The sequence below is a fragment of the Oxyura jamaicensis genome, chromosome 2 (assembly GCF_011077185.1).
Source record: "Oxyura jamaicensis isolate SHBP4307 breed ruddy duck chromosome 2, BPBGC_Ojam_1.0, whole genome shotgun sequence".
Taxonomy (NCBI): Eukaryota; Metazoa; Chordata; class Aves; order Anseriformes; family Anatidae; genus Oxyura; species Oxyura jamaicensis.
In genome coordinates, this window is record NC_048894.1 from 76,585,319 (window position 1) to 76,601,042 (window position 15,724).

Consider the following 15,724-nt stretch of genomic DNA (forward strand, 5'->3'; position numbering starts at 1 on the left):
GAATGAAGAAAGAAAACATTATTTAATTTGCCATGATGTGAAACACAATTAAACTTTTGTGTCCTCAGACATGCTCCTTATGCACTCCCCTCCCTCTTTTTTCTTTAAAATATAATGCATAGATAAAAATAAATAAATAGGTGCTTGAGGAAGCAAAGTTGTTAGTGCAAGTGAGGACGTTTAAGAAGAAATCATACTTTGTTGAAATCAGTGGTAAAACTTTCACAGAATGTAATGAGAATTATAATTTTAGCAGGACACAAAGATGGCATGCTCCCATGCAGACCTCCACCTCATGCTGTAACATGTGCAACCTCAGAATCAAGATAGTATAAGGTTTTCATTTCGATCTATCATGAAAAAAGAAATTGCATAACCAAAAAGAACTTCCCTTTTTGAGTTGGAGAAGGGGTGAGAAGTAAAGTATCAAAATAATTTGAGAGAATATGGGGACTTCTAAGTTACGCCTCCACCTTCAAGGTATCTGTTTGAATTAAAAATAAAAGAAAACTGTGGAGGAGCCTGTGAGGAATATGCATGTGGCCATGTAGCTCTTCTCTCCAGCTTCTACCCAGAGGGCTCCCAGCAAGAACTGAACAGTATCATCCTTCAGTCAGAATACAGACAACCAGAGAGCACATTTTAAATGCAAACAATTCACAAAAGAACAGCTGCGTGCAGCAAAGCTTGCCTGCTGTGGATCAGCACGTGAAGCTGATACTCGTGTTATGCTCCCATTTGTGGAACACGATGAACACTGTGAAACCCTTCCTTACCTGACACTGCTTACATGCAGCCACAAATCACTTCTTGATTAAAATCAGTTTTGCAGGAGGGATGCTTCTAGATTATTTTTTTTATTTGCAGCAAAGGTGGATACAAGGGAGAATACAAACCTGTGAATTAATTATGTTGTGGCTGGAAAGGCAGGAAGACTTCCAACAAATTCAATTTTCAAAATACTTCCAACTTGTCACCCAAGTAAGCCAGTGTGCACTTGGAGACCAATTGAAAAATGAAGGTAGATATCATCACAGAATATATAAACCAGCAGGAATGTGAATGTTAGCCAAAAGAGCTGAGAAACTACAGAACTAGACTTTACATGAGCAAAATGCCCAGCCAGCTTCAATTTCACACATGTGATGTCCTTGGGATAGGTATTTAGCATTTGTCAATTGACTGCTTCCTCAGCCATAGGCCAGATCCAATCTATTATTAAAGGCAAATGAAATGACAGGGATTTTACTGACAGAACATTTCTTTATCCAACATTATACATTTTCTGCAAAGAGACTATCTGATGCTTTCAGGTCTGCATCAGACCTGAAAAATGGTGTGAACACAATGCTGGGACATGTGCTTTGGACTCCCAGAAGAAGAACATCAGTGCTAATGGTGGTAGTTGAATCTTAGGGGAACAGTGATGTAACTGAGCAGAGGTTCAGAAAAGACAGATGAAAGAGACATATGCCTCAGCAATTTCTTTCTGGTTTTAGAGGCTCTAGGGAAAAGTTAAGGCACTCCTCAATGTGATGGGGAAGAGAATTGAATAGTTTATATATTATTGAATATTCTGGCCTTTTTTTTTTTTTTTTTTTTTTTTTCAGCATGACATAGATGAGTTTTAGAAACTGATCTGTGATCAAAGTGCCATGCTTTTGGTTCAGTGCTTCATATCCAGCTTTTTCTGAGCATTCACTGCAGAATCTCAGTGCTATATTAGTAGGTTCAGGCAGAAACAAGGTATGAAGAACAATATCTGTGATTAAGTCATGAGGACTGATGCCTGAGCCTATGTGCTCTCTGTGCTCTCAGAAGCAAGCAAATCTATATTTCAGTGCAAAAGGAACAAGTAGGACAAAAGTAGGATGAACACTTTTTTGTACACCTTGGTTAAATAAATAAAAAAATACTGTTTTTGAAGGAGTTAGTCATTAGGAGACAGATTTAGAGCACATCTAGGGTGTCTTCCCAGTGGAAGCTGACTGAAAGATGGTATAGGAAAAGTGGAGCAGAGGATATTACAGGCAGCTACCAACTTTTCTATATCCTATATTCTGTATGCTCAATGAATTAAAAAATAAAATAAAATCCTCAGTAAACAGAAGTACTGAGAGCTACCAAAAAATATTGATACTGATGTGTAAGTATTCCTCCTGGTGTAAAATTCTCTCATGAAGGATAGTTTGGAATAAACTTAGGGAATTGTTACTTATCAGTAATACATTGTAAGGGTGGGGGAAGAGGAAAAAGGAGTGTTTTACTGTTTCTTTCTGGTAGCAAATACCCAGGACAAATGTATTATTTTATGGGAGGTTCATTTCCCTATGAACCTCCCTAATAGAGGAACCTTTCCCTAATAGAGGAACCGTGGAAGAGGTATTTGCAAAAGAAGCTACACTAGGGGTGTTTGGGGTTCCTGGTAACAGGTACAGCAGCGGTAAAATGCTAGCAGTGGTTGGACATGTGCTGTGGCAGTGAATGGCTAGTTGCTCACTAACAGCTGGAAATGGTCATGAAAGCAGAGCCACTTGCTCCATCCAACTGCATAGTTCCCAAATGGGACAAGGAAATAAAATTCCAGCCTTACCGAACTTTCTCCTTCACATCTTGACCTCCCCGTGGTGGTTTGTAGTAGTAAAAACAGCATACAGCACTTCCATGTTCCCTGCTGAGCACCATGTGGGTCTTTGCAGGATTAATACCTAAGAAATCTAGGAAGCAATAAGAAATAAAGAAATGTCATGGTTACAATTGCAGCAAACTAGCACTGAGTATGCAATGTGATATTAAAGTAAAAATAGCTAAAACAATTTGGGGCTAAATTCTCACAGGTGTTTTTTCCACATAGAATATAATTTTCTGTACAGCTGCAGTGTGACTATATTCAGAATGCTGCTTTAAATGTAGGGCACCACATTGCCAGAAAAATATTGAAGAGATTTCAGAGAATAAGATTAAAATCAATTAGGGAGGTGGAGGGATCATTTAGGAGGAAAAATTAGAAGAGGTAAATATGCATAACTTGGATGGTTGACAAAAATCTACTAATATGTGAAGGGTAAGAAAACACTGGAAGATGGAGATTATTTAGAGTGTTTAATGGAATAATAGGATATGATATGTCCCAATCTCAGTTCCATTATTCCAAAATACGCCATATTTTACTAGACTAAATAATTCCCCTGACAGTGATGTCTATTAGGCTGTCACAGGACTGGCTTGTGCAGCAAGGTTAGCTTATAAATTGCAGTACTTTTCAGAGATGTGACAATACATTTTCCTACAGAGCAGAACTTCAACAACAAATACAAACCACAAGGCTTGTCAGGGTCTGCAGCAGCAGCTTTTGCCCTGCCACTTCCTTCTCTTTCACCTTTTTTTAGACATTTTTTTTATTTTGTTTTGCTGTGTGCTCTTGACAAACTGTTGGCTCCTTTGGTTATCTGCCTATCCAACTGGCAAACCTGGAGCAGTTATGGTCTGTCTTCCAGGACCAATTGCTATCCCCTCCAACAAGTGGCTATTTCTCACAAGCATAAATAAGTATTTGAATAACAAAAAGAAACCACAGAGACTGTAGCTATGACCAACCAGATGCAAGACAAGACAAATGTGTGTGCATCTCATTTTTGCATATATTTACTCAATAAATAACAGCCCTTTTAATTTGGAAAAGACCATTCTGTGATGTGGGCTTTCAATTTGTTATTTTTATTTTTAATTTTTGTTTTGCAAATTAACAAGGTACAGATGGGGTAAAAGCCCCATTTCTAAAACTTAATAAAATAGAATCCTTGCGAATGAACAAGATGATGTTATATGTACTATTTTCTTCAATCATTTTATGTCTCTGATCCTCTTTGTTTTCCTTATTCTCCCAGCAGCTCCTACACTACTCTATTCCATCAGAAGATGAAAAGTATTTTGGTTTCACATGCTAATTTGTCATGGTTACTCATACCTGCAGATTCGTCTAGTGAGCTGTTTAATGACGCTCAGTAGTATTGCTTGAAAATCATGAAGTTTCAGAGAAAATATTATTCTTCATCTAAGATTTCAATAGTTAAACTCCCTATTGCTTTACATGTATGCATGTTCCCCCCCACACACATATGATTTGTCCTATCAGATGACATTTGGTTCTTATTGCAGTGCATACTTTGTGAACTATGTAGCAGTGAGTAAAAATAGATCAATATGAGGCTCTCTAACAGTCTCACAAATGCAGTGTGTGTATTTGAATGTGTGCTTGAGTGCCTTATATCTTAATCAAGTTTTCTTTCAGGGCCAGTAGACAGAAATGCTTTTTCTGTAAATGTCTTGGCATATCTTTATGGATACACTGCCCATAAGCCATTTTCGTGAGGTTAATAATCTTGTGTTGTTTCTAATTTGTGAAAAACTAGGTAAGAGAAATAAAACTAGATTTTTAAGAGAAAACTATAAAATCAATGGGCCTGTATAATCCACTCAAAATAGCAAGAGAATATGGCCCAACTTTTATAGCTGTTATACTGAAAAAATACAACTGACCCCAGCAAGCTTCCTAGAGGAGATGTATCAAGATATTTCAGGTAAATATTTGGTTACTTTAAACACATGCAACCTTGGTAACTGGGGAAGGGCACAAATCCAAACATTGTACCTGCAAATACTGGAATCCTTTAGATTATACAGATTTATCTCCACCCAACATCAGGGAACTTTTTTTTCCTCCCCTCAAATGTCTATATACATTTTTCATTATTGTATATGTGTTGAAAGTACACAGATCTGGGCTTTGATATCTTTCTGGAGATCAAAATAGTTTGAGGGATTATAAGTAAATAAGAGATTTTAAGTTCCCTGCTAAAAATAAAAATAAAAAAATATGCACACCTCCTCCAACACAGTCTGCATTTGCTTTCATAAGAGGGGTAACACCTCACCCAGAATATACAGGCATTGTGTGTCTGGTGATGTTGAACTTCTACTTTAGCTTTTGCCTGGTCTGTGCTCTAGAAACAATGCAGGTGCCTGCAGTGGTTCTGGCAGCATTTTAAACTGCTTTATTCCAGAATTGCATGTATGAAGGAAAGAAGTTCTGAGTCCCTAATCCTGATCTGATGGGCTCAGGAACAGTCTAAGACTGTTCCTTGTGCCATCAGTTCTAAATAGTCCTTTCCTGAAATATTTCTGGAGCTTTTGTGCTACTACTGGCACTGAGATTACTAAGTAGGGTCCTGGCCCAAGTTATTCACCTCAGCATCTGACTTCTGTGATGGAGTTTTCTCATGTCAGCAGATTGTATTTAATGAACTGACCAGTTTGTATCCATTGCTATTCTCAAATACATTTTGTTTCCTCTCTCATTTGTTCTCTGTCAAGAGCTAGTAAAAAGTTATATGCCTTCATATAACTGATACATTTATACAAGGATCACTTCTTTGTATTATGAAGTGTGGGCTATTGCCAATGCCACCAGGTGTGTGGTGGTCAGTGACATGATGGTACCATTATGCTTGAGCCATCCATCCGTGCATTCCCCTTGCTGGCCTGACAAAGCACCTGCTTCACCCACCGTGGCCTTCATGACCATGGGAGCAGGTCTGGCACTTGTTGCACAGTCAGAAAAACAGGTCTCTTTCGTTGTCCTGCTCCAGTGGCAGTGGTCATGCTCAGGGCTGCCGACAGGTACCTCCAGACAGGACCAGCACATGAGTTGCATGTGTTGCTATGTCTTTTTTTGTTTCTTGACATTGGTTTTCACCTTCATGCCTTTTCTTTCACCCCAGTCTCATTGCAGCTGAGCAACCTGCTCTGTTTATTCTTTGTCCCATTGTTCCCAGCTTTGCTGCAACCGTACTCATATTTGGTTTTCATGATACAGTTACCTTGGTAATCTCATCCTTGTATGGAATTGCTGCTATGGTTACCTGGGTGCTGCTGGCCTTGTAAGACTGCTCCTCAAAACGTGTGGTCCCCTCCAACTATCTGTGAGGTTGAGCCGCTTCTCCTCTAGCCCTCTCTTTGCCACCTGTGCCACCCAGCTGTCCCTTGCAGCAGTACCTGTAACTTTTGTCAGCTTCTCACACGGCTTTCTGTCATGTCCATCAATTTATCATGCCATGCTCTGTAGCCTTCCATGCCCTTGCCAGTTAGCTGAACCTCTCTGAGAGTAGTCATTCGCCTGCAGCCCTAACACTTTGGATTCTGTGTTATTAAAGAGTTTAGGTACTTAAACTTGTATGAACTCAGAGATGTTCAAGGAACTGAGTTTATAGTGTGGGAACATACTATGTTTTAGGTAGACAGTTGATATTGTCACATGTGGCTCCCAGTGAGCAAACTGTATTTCAAAAGCATCATTACATATCAAATTCCCAGAACAGTTTTTCATAAATACGTAAGTTGTAGGATGACACCCTTTATTAAATTTCTTTTCACAACTAAATGTTGGAGGGACCCCCCTGAGACTTTACTGCCTTGTTGGTACCTCTTTTTCCAAAAAAGTGGGATGGGGAGCATCCTGGGATGTAGAGATTACTGAATGCCATAGGTCTAGGAATTTGCATGGGGCAGATGAGTGCTGCCCCAAGCTGCAGGAGGCATCTGGCAGCATCTCCAGATGGTGGAAGGATGCCTGTCTTGACAAGCACTAGCCGTAGCCAGCCATTAAACAACAGAAAAATGGGAAGAGGGCCTGAAATTCAAGCACCTCTCTGAACATGTGGCAATTATAGACACTCTTAAAAAAAAAGACTGATGGAATTGCTGTAATCATATGTGACAACTGTGTAACCCCCTCCAACTCTTACCCTTTAGAAAACAGAGCCATCTCTTACTACTGTCATTTATATTTTGACAAAAGAGATTCACTGTTATGAAAACAGCATGAATACTTAAAATAGAGTGTAAGAAATGGTGATTTTTGAAACTGTGCAAGAGGTGCAGTGCCCAGAAGCATTTTCTGTTCTCTATTATCAGGCATCATGGTGGTGTCTTTTCCCTTTAGCACAATGCATATCACTTGTTTGCTTTGGTTAAAAGTGAAAGAACTCAAGCCTTCATTATCCTTAGCAGTAGGTTTGCAGAAATATGTCTCGGTGAATTTTTTTTTTATGAATCTAAACTGTAATATAGTATGTAATGAAGACAATGCACTTTGCAAGAAGCAACTACTGCACAAAGCAGCGAGAGTTTTCTCAAATAATGATCCCTAGAAAAGTGTAATTCTAATTGATTCTCACATTGGTCAGAATGTCAGAAGAGGTGACAAAAAATGCACATGCAATCACTCACTAGTGTAAAAAGACAGCATAATTCAGTGTTTCAGTTTAAAAACAAAACTGGTCTAGAGTTTTCTGCTCAAAGAATTCTTAGAAGAAAAAGTTGGTTTGCCCCAGAATAAAATCCTATGTGGAACAACGTTTGATTTTATTATCAATAGAATTCAAAACAAAGAACTGAACTTCAAATTATTGTAACTAAATCATTATTGTTTTAATTATGCAGATGCATTCATTTTGACTGTACTTAATAAAGCATTAAACTGGATTTCCCTATCTCTTTTTACAGGTGTTTCAGCTTTGCCCTTCACCTATTCTACACAGGGCTACCTGGAAAACCACTTCATACACAAAAATTTTGTCTTCCATCTGGCTCAGCTGCACAGAGCCTCACAAGAGTAATGGGACTGTTGCTGAATTCTGGGAAGTAAAGTTGTTTCATAAATATTTTTAAAGAAAATCAAATATAGGAGAAATCAAATATATTCCCAGGAGTCTCTAGTCCTGGGAATTCCTAGGGATTTCTATAAGATGGCCTGAACCATCTAGGAATGGTTATACCTTAGGTCAAAGACTCATGGCAAGAAAATGGGTCTGACTGAAATGACACCCCTCTGTCCTCCAATAAATAAAAAGGGAAGAAGAAAATGAAATGAGATGATCATGAGTATTCAATATATAAAATAACCAACATAACATGGGATTATCTGGCATGATCTAACCAAAAGCACATCTTGCCCAATGTCTTATCTCTAGCACTGGTTAACAATTGACGCTCTTGGAAGCAAATGAGATCGGGGCAAGTATATACAGACATTGTAAACACCCAGCTGGCACGATCTGTCATGCAGAGACTTCCTAAGGAAAAAGTATTCTTTTATGTTTACTAGTCTTTGATATTTTAGCTTCCATTAACTGTTTAGTCACAATATGAGTATACATAAATTTCAACATATGTAAAATCCTGGTGCAGTAGTTTCCATAGTTTAACTATGTGTTGTTCAAAGAAATGTCCCAGTCTGCTTTCTTTTTCCTTTTAACCCGTCTCTGAGTGTTTCTTTTAGTGCTTCACTGTATATATGAAACTGAGCAGCAATCCCTTCTTTGGATTTTCCATGCCATTCATGATTTTATAGCTGTCTGTCATTCAATTCAGCAGTCTCTTTCTAGGCATAATCAGTGAAGACTTCTACAGTAGCATGATGACATTATTTTTTTCTCCATTCTTTCAGAAGTTTGATTTTTTTTTTCCTGTTTACAAACTGCATTGCTTTTGTAAATGCTTGATCACCTAATGTTAAGAGACACTTCTGCAGCTCTTCATAATCAGCTTTAATACTGTGAAAAAGTAAGTAATAGCAATTAAAAATGTAAAATTAAAACATGTTTACATTCAAAAACTTTTTACTTTTACCTTTTTCTGGGGAAAAAAATAATTTCTATCACACTGATTTTGGAAAGACATTTTACCGTTTTTTTTTTTGTTTGTTTGTTTGTTTGTTTTTTTCACAGAAAGGAAATTATGAAACTTTTTCAGCTATTATAACTAAGAAACAAGGATTATGAGATATTTTATAATATATATATGTATGCACATTTTACATAAGTAAAGGGTATATATATTCTATATATAAATATAGGAGACAGGAACCCAAATGTTAAAGGATGACAAGAGCTATGAGGTCTGTCTGCACTATTATTTTATTGAGAACATATGCATTAACTAAAACTATCTTTGACTCAAGTTAATAATGAGTAAATCTTATCTAAAAATAATGGATTGGAGTTTTTTTTTTTTTTTTATGGGAGTGAAGAAAGGACAAATTTAATAAACCAGAATTTAAGAAATACAAAGTATTTGGATATTGTTTTAACTGATCATTTTGTCACATTAAAAATATAAAAAAAATATAAACAAAAACCCCCTCAGATTAGAAATAGTTTAAATCTATGGGTACGAATATCAAGATATCAAGAAGTTTAAAACTCATGTTTTTTCCTGATTATCTTGGTTAAATTTAGCTATTTAGGATTATGTAGAGATTTCTTGAGCTTCATTTCAGAAAGATATAGCATCTAAGAAGATGAGTGTATGTTTTAGTAAATAGAAGATCTACAGTCACTGGAGGACTGACATAGAACTTGGTGACTTTTTTAATTAATTGAAAAATAGTTTCAGAAAGATTTAAATTAGGTCAGATTAATCTTTGGCTTGGTATCATAAGAAAGAATAGTACTGAAAATGTAAAAGCATTATACTTTGAATTATAACAATAATTTTAGAATGTTTTAAAGTCTTTCTTTTTTAATAAATCATTGTTCATTTTGAGAAATGTATTATTTAGATTGGTATTTTCTTATAAAGACACAATTTGCTAGTTACATTTCAGATCACATAAATCATTTTAAAACCTTAAAGGTTTTAAAAACACTTTTAAAAACTGTTTTAGCTTGGTCTGAAATAATTTCTTTTCTGCAGTTTTTTTAAGTTGCCCATCAAACTTAAAAATCCACTTTTCTGCAAACTTATATTGCAGTGCTAGCTGGGAGGGAAACATATGATGAGTTTTAAAATAATATCTGCAGTATAAGTTTAAACATAGGTTCAGAGGAGATTTTAAATATTTGATTATAGATTTTATGCAATTTTCATGCTCTGAAGCCATGGTACAGATTTCTTTTTTCACATATTCTTTCATGCATCAGACATATCCATCCTGTCTTGTCATCAGTACTTTTCACAGATTCTTAGAACCCTTATTGATAATCACATTCAGATGCAGAAAGTATATAGCAGAAAGTGCAGAAACTGACAGACTGCATACCGTACTTCTCTAGATGGATAGCATATGCTGTTTGTCATTAACCAAAATAGCTGTGTTCCTTGACACCTGATGAACCATAAAGAAGATGTAGAGCTCTTCCTATATTTCATAGTCAAAAAATACCATCTTTAACATGAACAGCCTTTCATTTTTTATCTTTGAATAACAATATGCCAAAAAGTATAACAACTAGTAGCTGGCTAGAATACATGCAGGTAGCATACGAGCACACAAAATTAAAAGAAAATTTTAAAATGTATAAAGTTACTTGAGCTAAGCTTCTGACAGTATTCATGTACATGGGAGTATTTATATTTTTCTTTCATTTCTTCCTGCAAGACCTGAAGAGGTCTATTTTAATTGCATAGAATTACATTCTCAGAATTTTAAGAACTGTAAAACAAAGTTTGTAAGTAACAGAAAAGGGGATTTGCATGTGAAATCTTCAAAGAACAACAAAAAAATGTGTTTTTTTTTTTTTTTTTTTTTTTTTAATTACCTCCAAAAGCTATATATTAATAATTGATTCTAGAGACAAAGATCATATCAGTAGTAAAGTGTTTAACTACTTGAGTTGCAACTCTATTTAGGGATTTCCATAAATTAATGTGTCCAAGTTTCCCATGTATTTATTAATGTGTCATCCAACTTCAGCCCTTGAATTTCTATCACAGACTTTATGCTAAAGAAAAAATAAACAACTATAGCATGTTGAAGTCAAGGCTTTAAAGGAGGGATGGGTATAGATACTGCAGGAACAAGACCACAATTACCAATTTCATAAGAATTATATAGATGGATTTACGGTTTAGTTTGTAGATTTGGCTTGGAAAATAGATATTAAATAACTAAAATTTTAAGTAAGTAATGCCAAACTTAGTTGGGGAATTTAAACTTAAAAGAATACATTTTTTTTTTTTTTTTGGAAGGTTACAGGGAATAGCTAGATAGCTGTAAGACAGTTGCCCATATTAAATCAAAATTCTGTGTAGAATTATGGATATTGCTCATGTTCACACAGCTTCCATCTTCACGGTCCACAGACTGAATGACATTCAGTTTGGCTGCAGGGGGATGGGACTTCAAACACTTTGAACCTTTCAAAACATCTGCCTCAGATTGTAAGGTAAATTCAGATTCTGCCTTATAGACAAGTCCTGGAGGGATTGCAGAAGTGATGTTGTGCTTCCTTTCTTCCTCATTAGTTCCTGTCTGTCCATGACCCAGACTGAGAAGCTAGTTTAGAGTCATTACAGCCAAACATTGTAAGGTGCTTTTGCTCACCTGGTAGCTGAAGTTCAATGGTTGCCATCAACATTCATACTACTAATAGTATATTACTAATAATAATTACTAATAATATATAATAATACTAATAATACTATATAATACTATATAATAATAATACTATAAATAAATATAATACTATATAATAATAATACTATATAATAATAATACTAATAATACTATATAATAATACTAATAATATAATAATTACTAATAATAATAATAATAATTACTAATACTAATTCAGACTTTGCAGGTTTGAACTGGATTCCCCAAGGGGGAGATGCCATATCCCTGTAAATATTTTCACTCATCAGAAGACAGTAACAAAATCTGAAATTTTAATTAAATTTTAATCAAGCAAAAAGTTTGTTATATACCTTTATTAATCCAAAGACATTTTTAGAAGTATTGATTTGCAAGAATGCTTGGGTAAATATCAACAATATATTTTTCTCCTTGTTCCTTGAAAGTATATTGCTTTTTTTCTTTCCCATTTGTGAAGCTCTGAAGTTAAAGCTGAATTAGGTATTTTCTTTTCCTCTGGTATTTTGGAAAATATAATGGTGTGCACGGGCATTATTCTTCATGGAAATTGTTTAGGTTTTTCTCTTAAACATATTTTACCCAGTAAAAATATGTATTTGATATTAAAATGAAGTAACACTATTGCATCTATGTTTTTCAGATCAGATCATTAACTCTGTCTTACTTCACTGTTTCAAAATATACTTCTACTATTCTTTTCTTCTCCCATGTCTTTGATTATCCAAGCAAGCCATTTCTGCTCTTAAGTAACCAAAATTATTTTTACGTAACTTGAGAGATGTACAGTTAAAGAGTATATAAGAAGTAAATGTTTAGGGACAAAATATTCTCCTCTCTTTTTATAATTATATGAAAATCTTGCTTTTTTTTTCCTTAAGACAAGATGGTAGCTATATGGGTACCAAAACTACAAATCTGGTGTTACTGCAGGTATAGATGTACAGAGTACAGAGTGCTTGTCTAATCCATAACAAGTTCTTCACCAAGAATTTAGTTCCTGACTGTTCACTCACATCTATGCATTTTGCTGCCACTGCACTCAGGGATAGGAAACATTTAACCAAGAATTAATTCTGTCTGAAAATCTCCTCTCAGAATCCCTAGTACCGTTAAAAAATAAATAAATAAATAAATAAATAAATATTTTTTTTTCCTTTTTTTTTTTTCCTGTATTTTAAACCATTTAATGACGATATATTACATTTGAACTTATCTGTCTCCTTCTCATTCCCTAGTGTTAGATAATTGCTCATTTGTACATTATTAGCTAACTATGCATGCAATCTGGTATATGGTAAGAAACAAGCATAACTTTATTCTGTTAATAGTAATTGCGTGTTTAATTTAATTTTTTATTGGCATTTCTTTTAACTATGTAGTCTATTTTAAAATGTGTTGGAATGAAGTCCAAACAAAAAAAAAAAAAAAGCTTTTGATTTGGGAATGTTGTTTATTAAAGGTACTAATATTCTATGCTAATTACTATGGAATGAATGGTATTAATTACTTTCATTCTAGAAGATCTGGATTCTTTATGAATTTGGTTAATAGATGAACCCATAGGGACAGTTCATGTGATGAGGCCCTCAGGATGTTGATGCAGAAGATCAACTTCCATCTTCTGTGAAGTCCTGTAAGCTCTGGCAAAGAGGAAACTTAAGTACATGTTTAGGTGCTTTGCTGGACAGAGTTCAAAGTACTTTGTTCCAGATGTGTTGTAAAGGTCAAGAAGACCATTTAGCACTGTGTGGCTGTACATTTACCTCAATTTCCTTGAATACATTATCTAGTCCTCAATAATAATTAGAATCCCAAAACAAAAATAACAAACAAACAAACAAAAAGCAACAAGCAAACAAAAACTTGAAATCCAAACTAAACCAACCTCTCCCCCCATTCCCCCAAAAGCAACCAACCTCCAACTTAGCTTCTGACCTAGTTTATTACTGTTGTCAACATTTCATCACAGAGATCAGTGGAATGGCAATGATACCATATCCTCACAGGCAGGCTTGTGGAGCTTATGATAGTAAGTAGGATAATAAGTAAGGATAGTAAGTAAGGATAATAGCAGTGCTATTATCCTGCTTAACAGCAGTGTAAATAAGAGCCCTGCAGAAAAAAATAAATAAATAAATAAATAAATAAATAAATAAATTAGCATGTTAACTAGGTTCCCTATAAAATCAGTAGTGTGCTAACTAAAAATTGTAGTCAGATTTCTTGGAATGTTTGAATCAAGGAACAGATTAAATAGGTTTCAATACCTTCAATTATTACTGAAACAGAAAATTGTCAGGGCTTGTTACTGACTAGGTAACAACACTGATATCTTTTCAAGTGACAGGATATTTTTTACTATGAGCCAATACTTGCATCATTAAGCACATGAAAGGCTTTTATTAATTAATAAAGGAAGCAATAATCTACTTTACTTAACATTGGTGAAGGAAATATGTAGGAGACTGTCATTAAAATATTGGTCCAGCTGATTTTAACCTCCAGAACATTTTCATTTTTAGTATTTTAGTCCTAAGCCAACGATGAATTTAAGTGCTAGGAGATTCATTTAGGATTTGTGCTTAAATATACTTCTGGAATAAGGATTAGAAATGTTTACAAATCTTAATATCATAATTTGAAAGAGTAGTTGTTTAAGCTAAATAATGCTTAAGGAACAATATTTAAAATAACTCTATTATGACTATTATTATTAAGTACTATTATTTTAAAGTCTAAATACTTCTTGCAAAAAATTTAGACTATCTAGCCCATATACCAAAACCAGGACAATGCTTAGTATCATCACATAGCTTTCATGTCTTCATAAAATTAATCAGCTAAAATCAAACGCAGGCAAATAATAATAATAACACTGATAATAATAACAACATATTCGTTTCACAATCCAAAAAGCAGCTTTTTCAGCAGTACAGTTAGAAACCAAAATATGGTTAAAATCATCATGTCATCTGTCATCTTTCCTGTTTTAGAAATAAATGCTTCTATAATACCAAGTATTTCTAATTAGAGAATAATTTAACAACTGAACACAATTATTAAAATGGCATAATGTTTGAGTAAGAAGAGTCTGTCTGAAAAACATGAACTTGCTTACTCTTTAGAGACATTTTCCCAACAAAAATCAATGAGGCTGCAAAATTCAGCTAACTTGACAAATTGAATTGGTCTTTGTGAAGAATGTTTTCCCTGGATGCTTTAGATGTTCTGCCAGAGTCCTTTTTCTACTCCAGAAATGAGCAAATAGACAAAATAAATAAAAAGATAAACAAAAATAATCTTTTTTGTTGTTGTTTTTTGTGTGTGTGTGTGACAGAAAAATAAAAAGAGAAAAGTCCATAAAGAAGCTGATCAAATTGTGTTATGATTTCAGTCTGTAATAAAAAGGCAGGGCTGACACAACAAAAATAATTTAGATTAACAGGTACATTTGCAAAGAACCTTTGCCTTTCTTCCAAGCAGAAAGATACCTCTCAAATTCTGAAGGGAGTATGCATATAGGCATGTTGACATTAGTAATTGGGTCAGTAGATACAAAAGTCTTTGCCCGTAATGGAAAGAGAAAATTGTGAGGCCAATGGTCATATGCCAATATCATGTTTAATTTCCATCCAAATAAGCTAGTTTGCTGAAATTCTGTGAGGAATACAATATGGTCAACTTGGTGTACAAAGAGAAGAACATAGCATGAATGCTTGTTAAAATGATATATGTAAATGTAATGATATTTTTATCTGAGCATTGCTTGAAAGAGATAAGTTTGATGGCTAGAGTAGGCTAGGGTGTGTGTGGATGGAGTCAGATGTCCCAAAGCAGCTGGCACTCAGGATTAGCTGTTCCTTAAACCTGTATTTTAAATTAGTTTACATGTAGTCAGTTGAGATGTCCAGATGGATCTGACATATCACCAGCAATAGTGGAGGAAACAGACCCCTTCTGCCCTCACTTTCCCTCTTCTCCCAGAACTCCTGGACAGGTGCTGGAAATCATAACCTTTGTTTTTTTTTTTTTTTTTTTTTTTTAAGTAAATTGATTCAGGATTCAGTTTAGGGTCACCAAAGGTGTTGCAAAGGAGGTGTCAGAACAATGTGACTTGGGATCAAGCAGAACTGGAAATCCTTTGCAAAGAGCAAATCCTTTGCAAAGAGCACAGAGGCTATGTAGAGGCTATGGGTCCTGATGACTCTGGATCAGTCATAAAGCTATGGAAGGCAGATGTGAAAAGAAGTGTTTTTTTTTTTTTTTTTTTTTTTTTTTTTTTTTTTTTTT

General features: G+C 34.8%; 2 long non-coding RNA genes across 4 annotated transcripts in view; one reads left to right on the top strand and one right to left on the bottom strand.

Annotated features, from left to right (window-relative positions):
• Window positions 1-7,568: 7,568 nt before the first annotated feature.
• LOC118163032 lies at window positions 7,569-11,228 on the bottom strand. Its single transcript, XR_004748800.1, has 3 exons — window positions 11,145-11,228; window positions 10,799-10,800; window positions 7,569-7,687 (listed from the first exon to the last, which is right to left on the bottom strand). It is a non-coding gene; the product is annotated as an uncharacterized LOC118163032 (long non-coding RNA).
• The window catches only part of LOC118163029, a 140,726-nt gene continuing 136,156 nt past the window's right edge, over window positions 11,155-15,724 (top strand). For all 3 annotated transcript variants that reach the window (XR_004748796.1, XR_004748795.1, XR_004748794.1), the window contains exon 1: window positions 11,155-11,225. This is a non-coding gene — a long non-coding RNA (uncharacterized LOC118163029). The remainder of the gene's footprint in view (window positions 11,226-15,724) is intronic.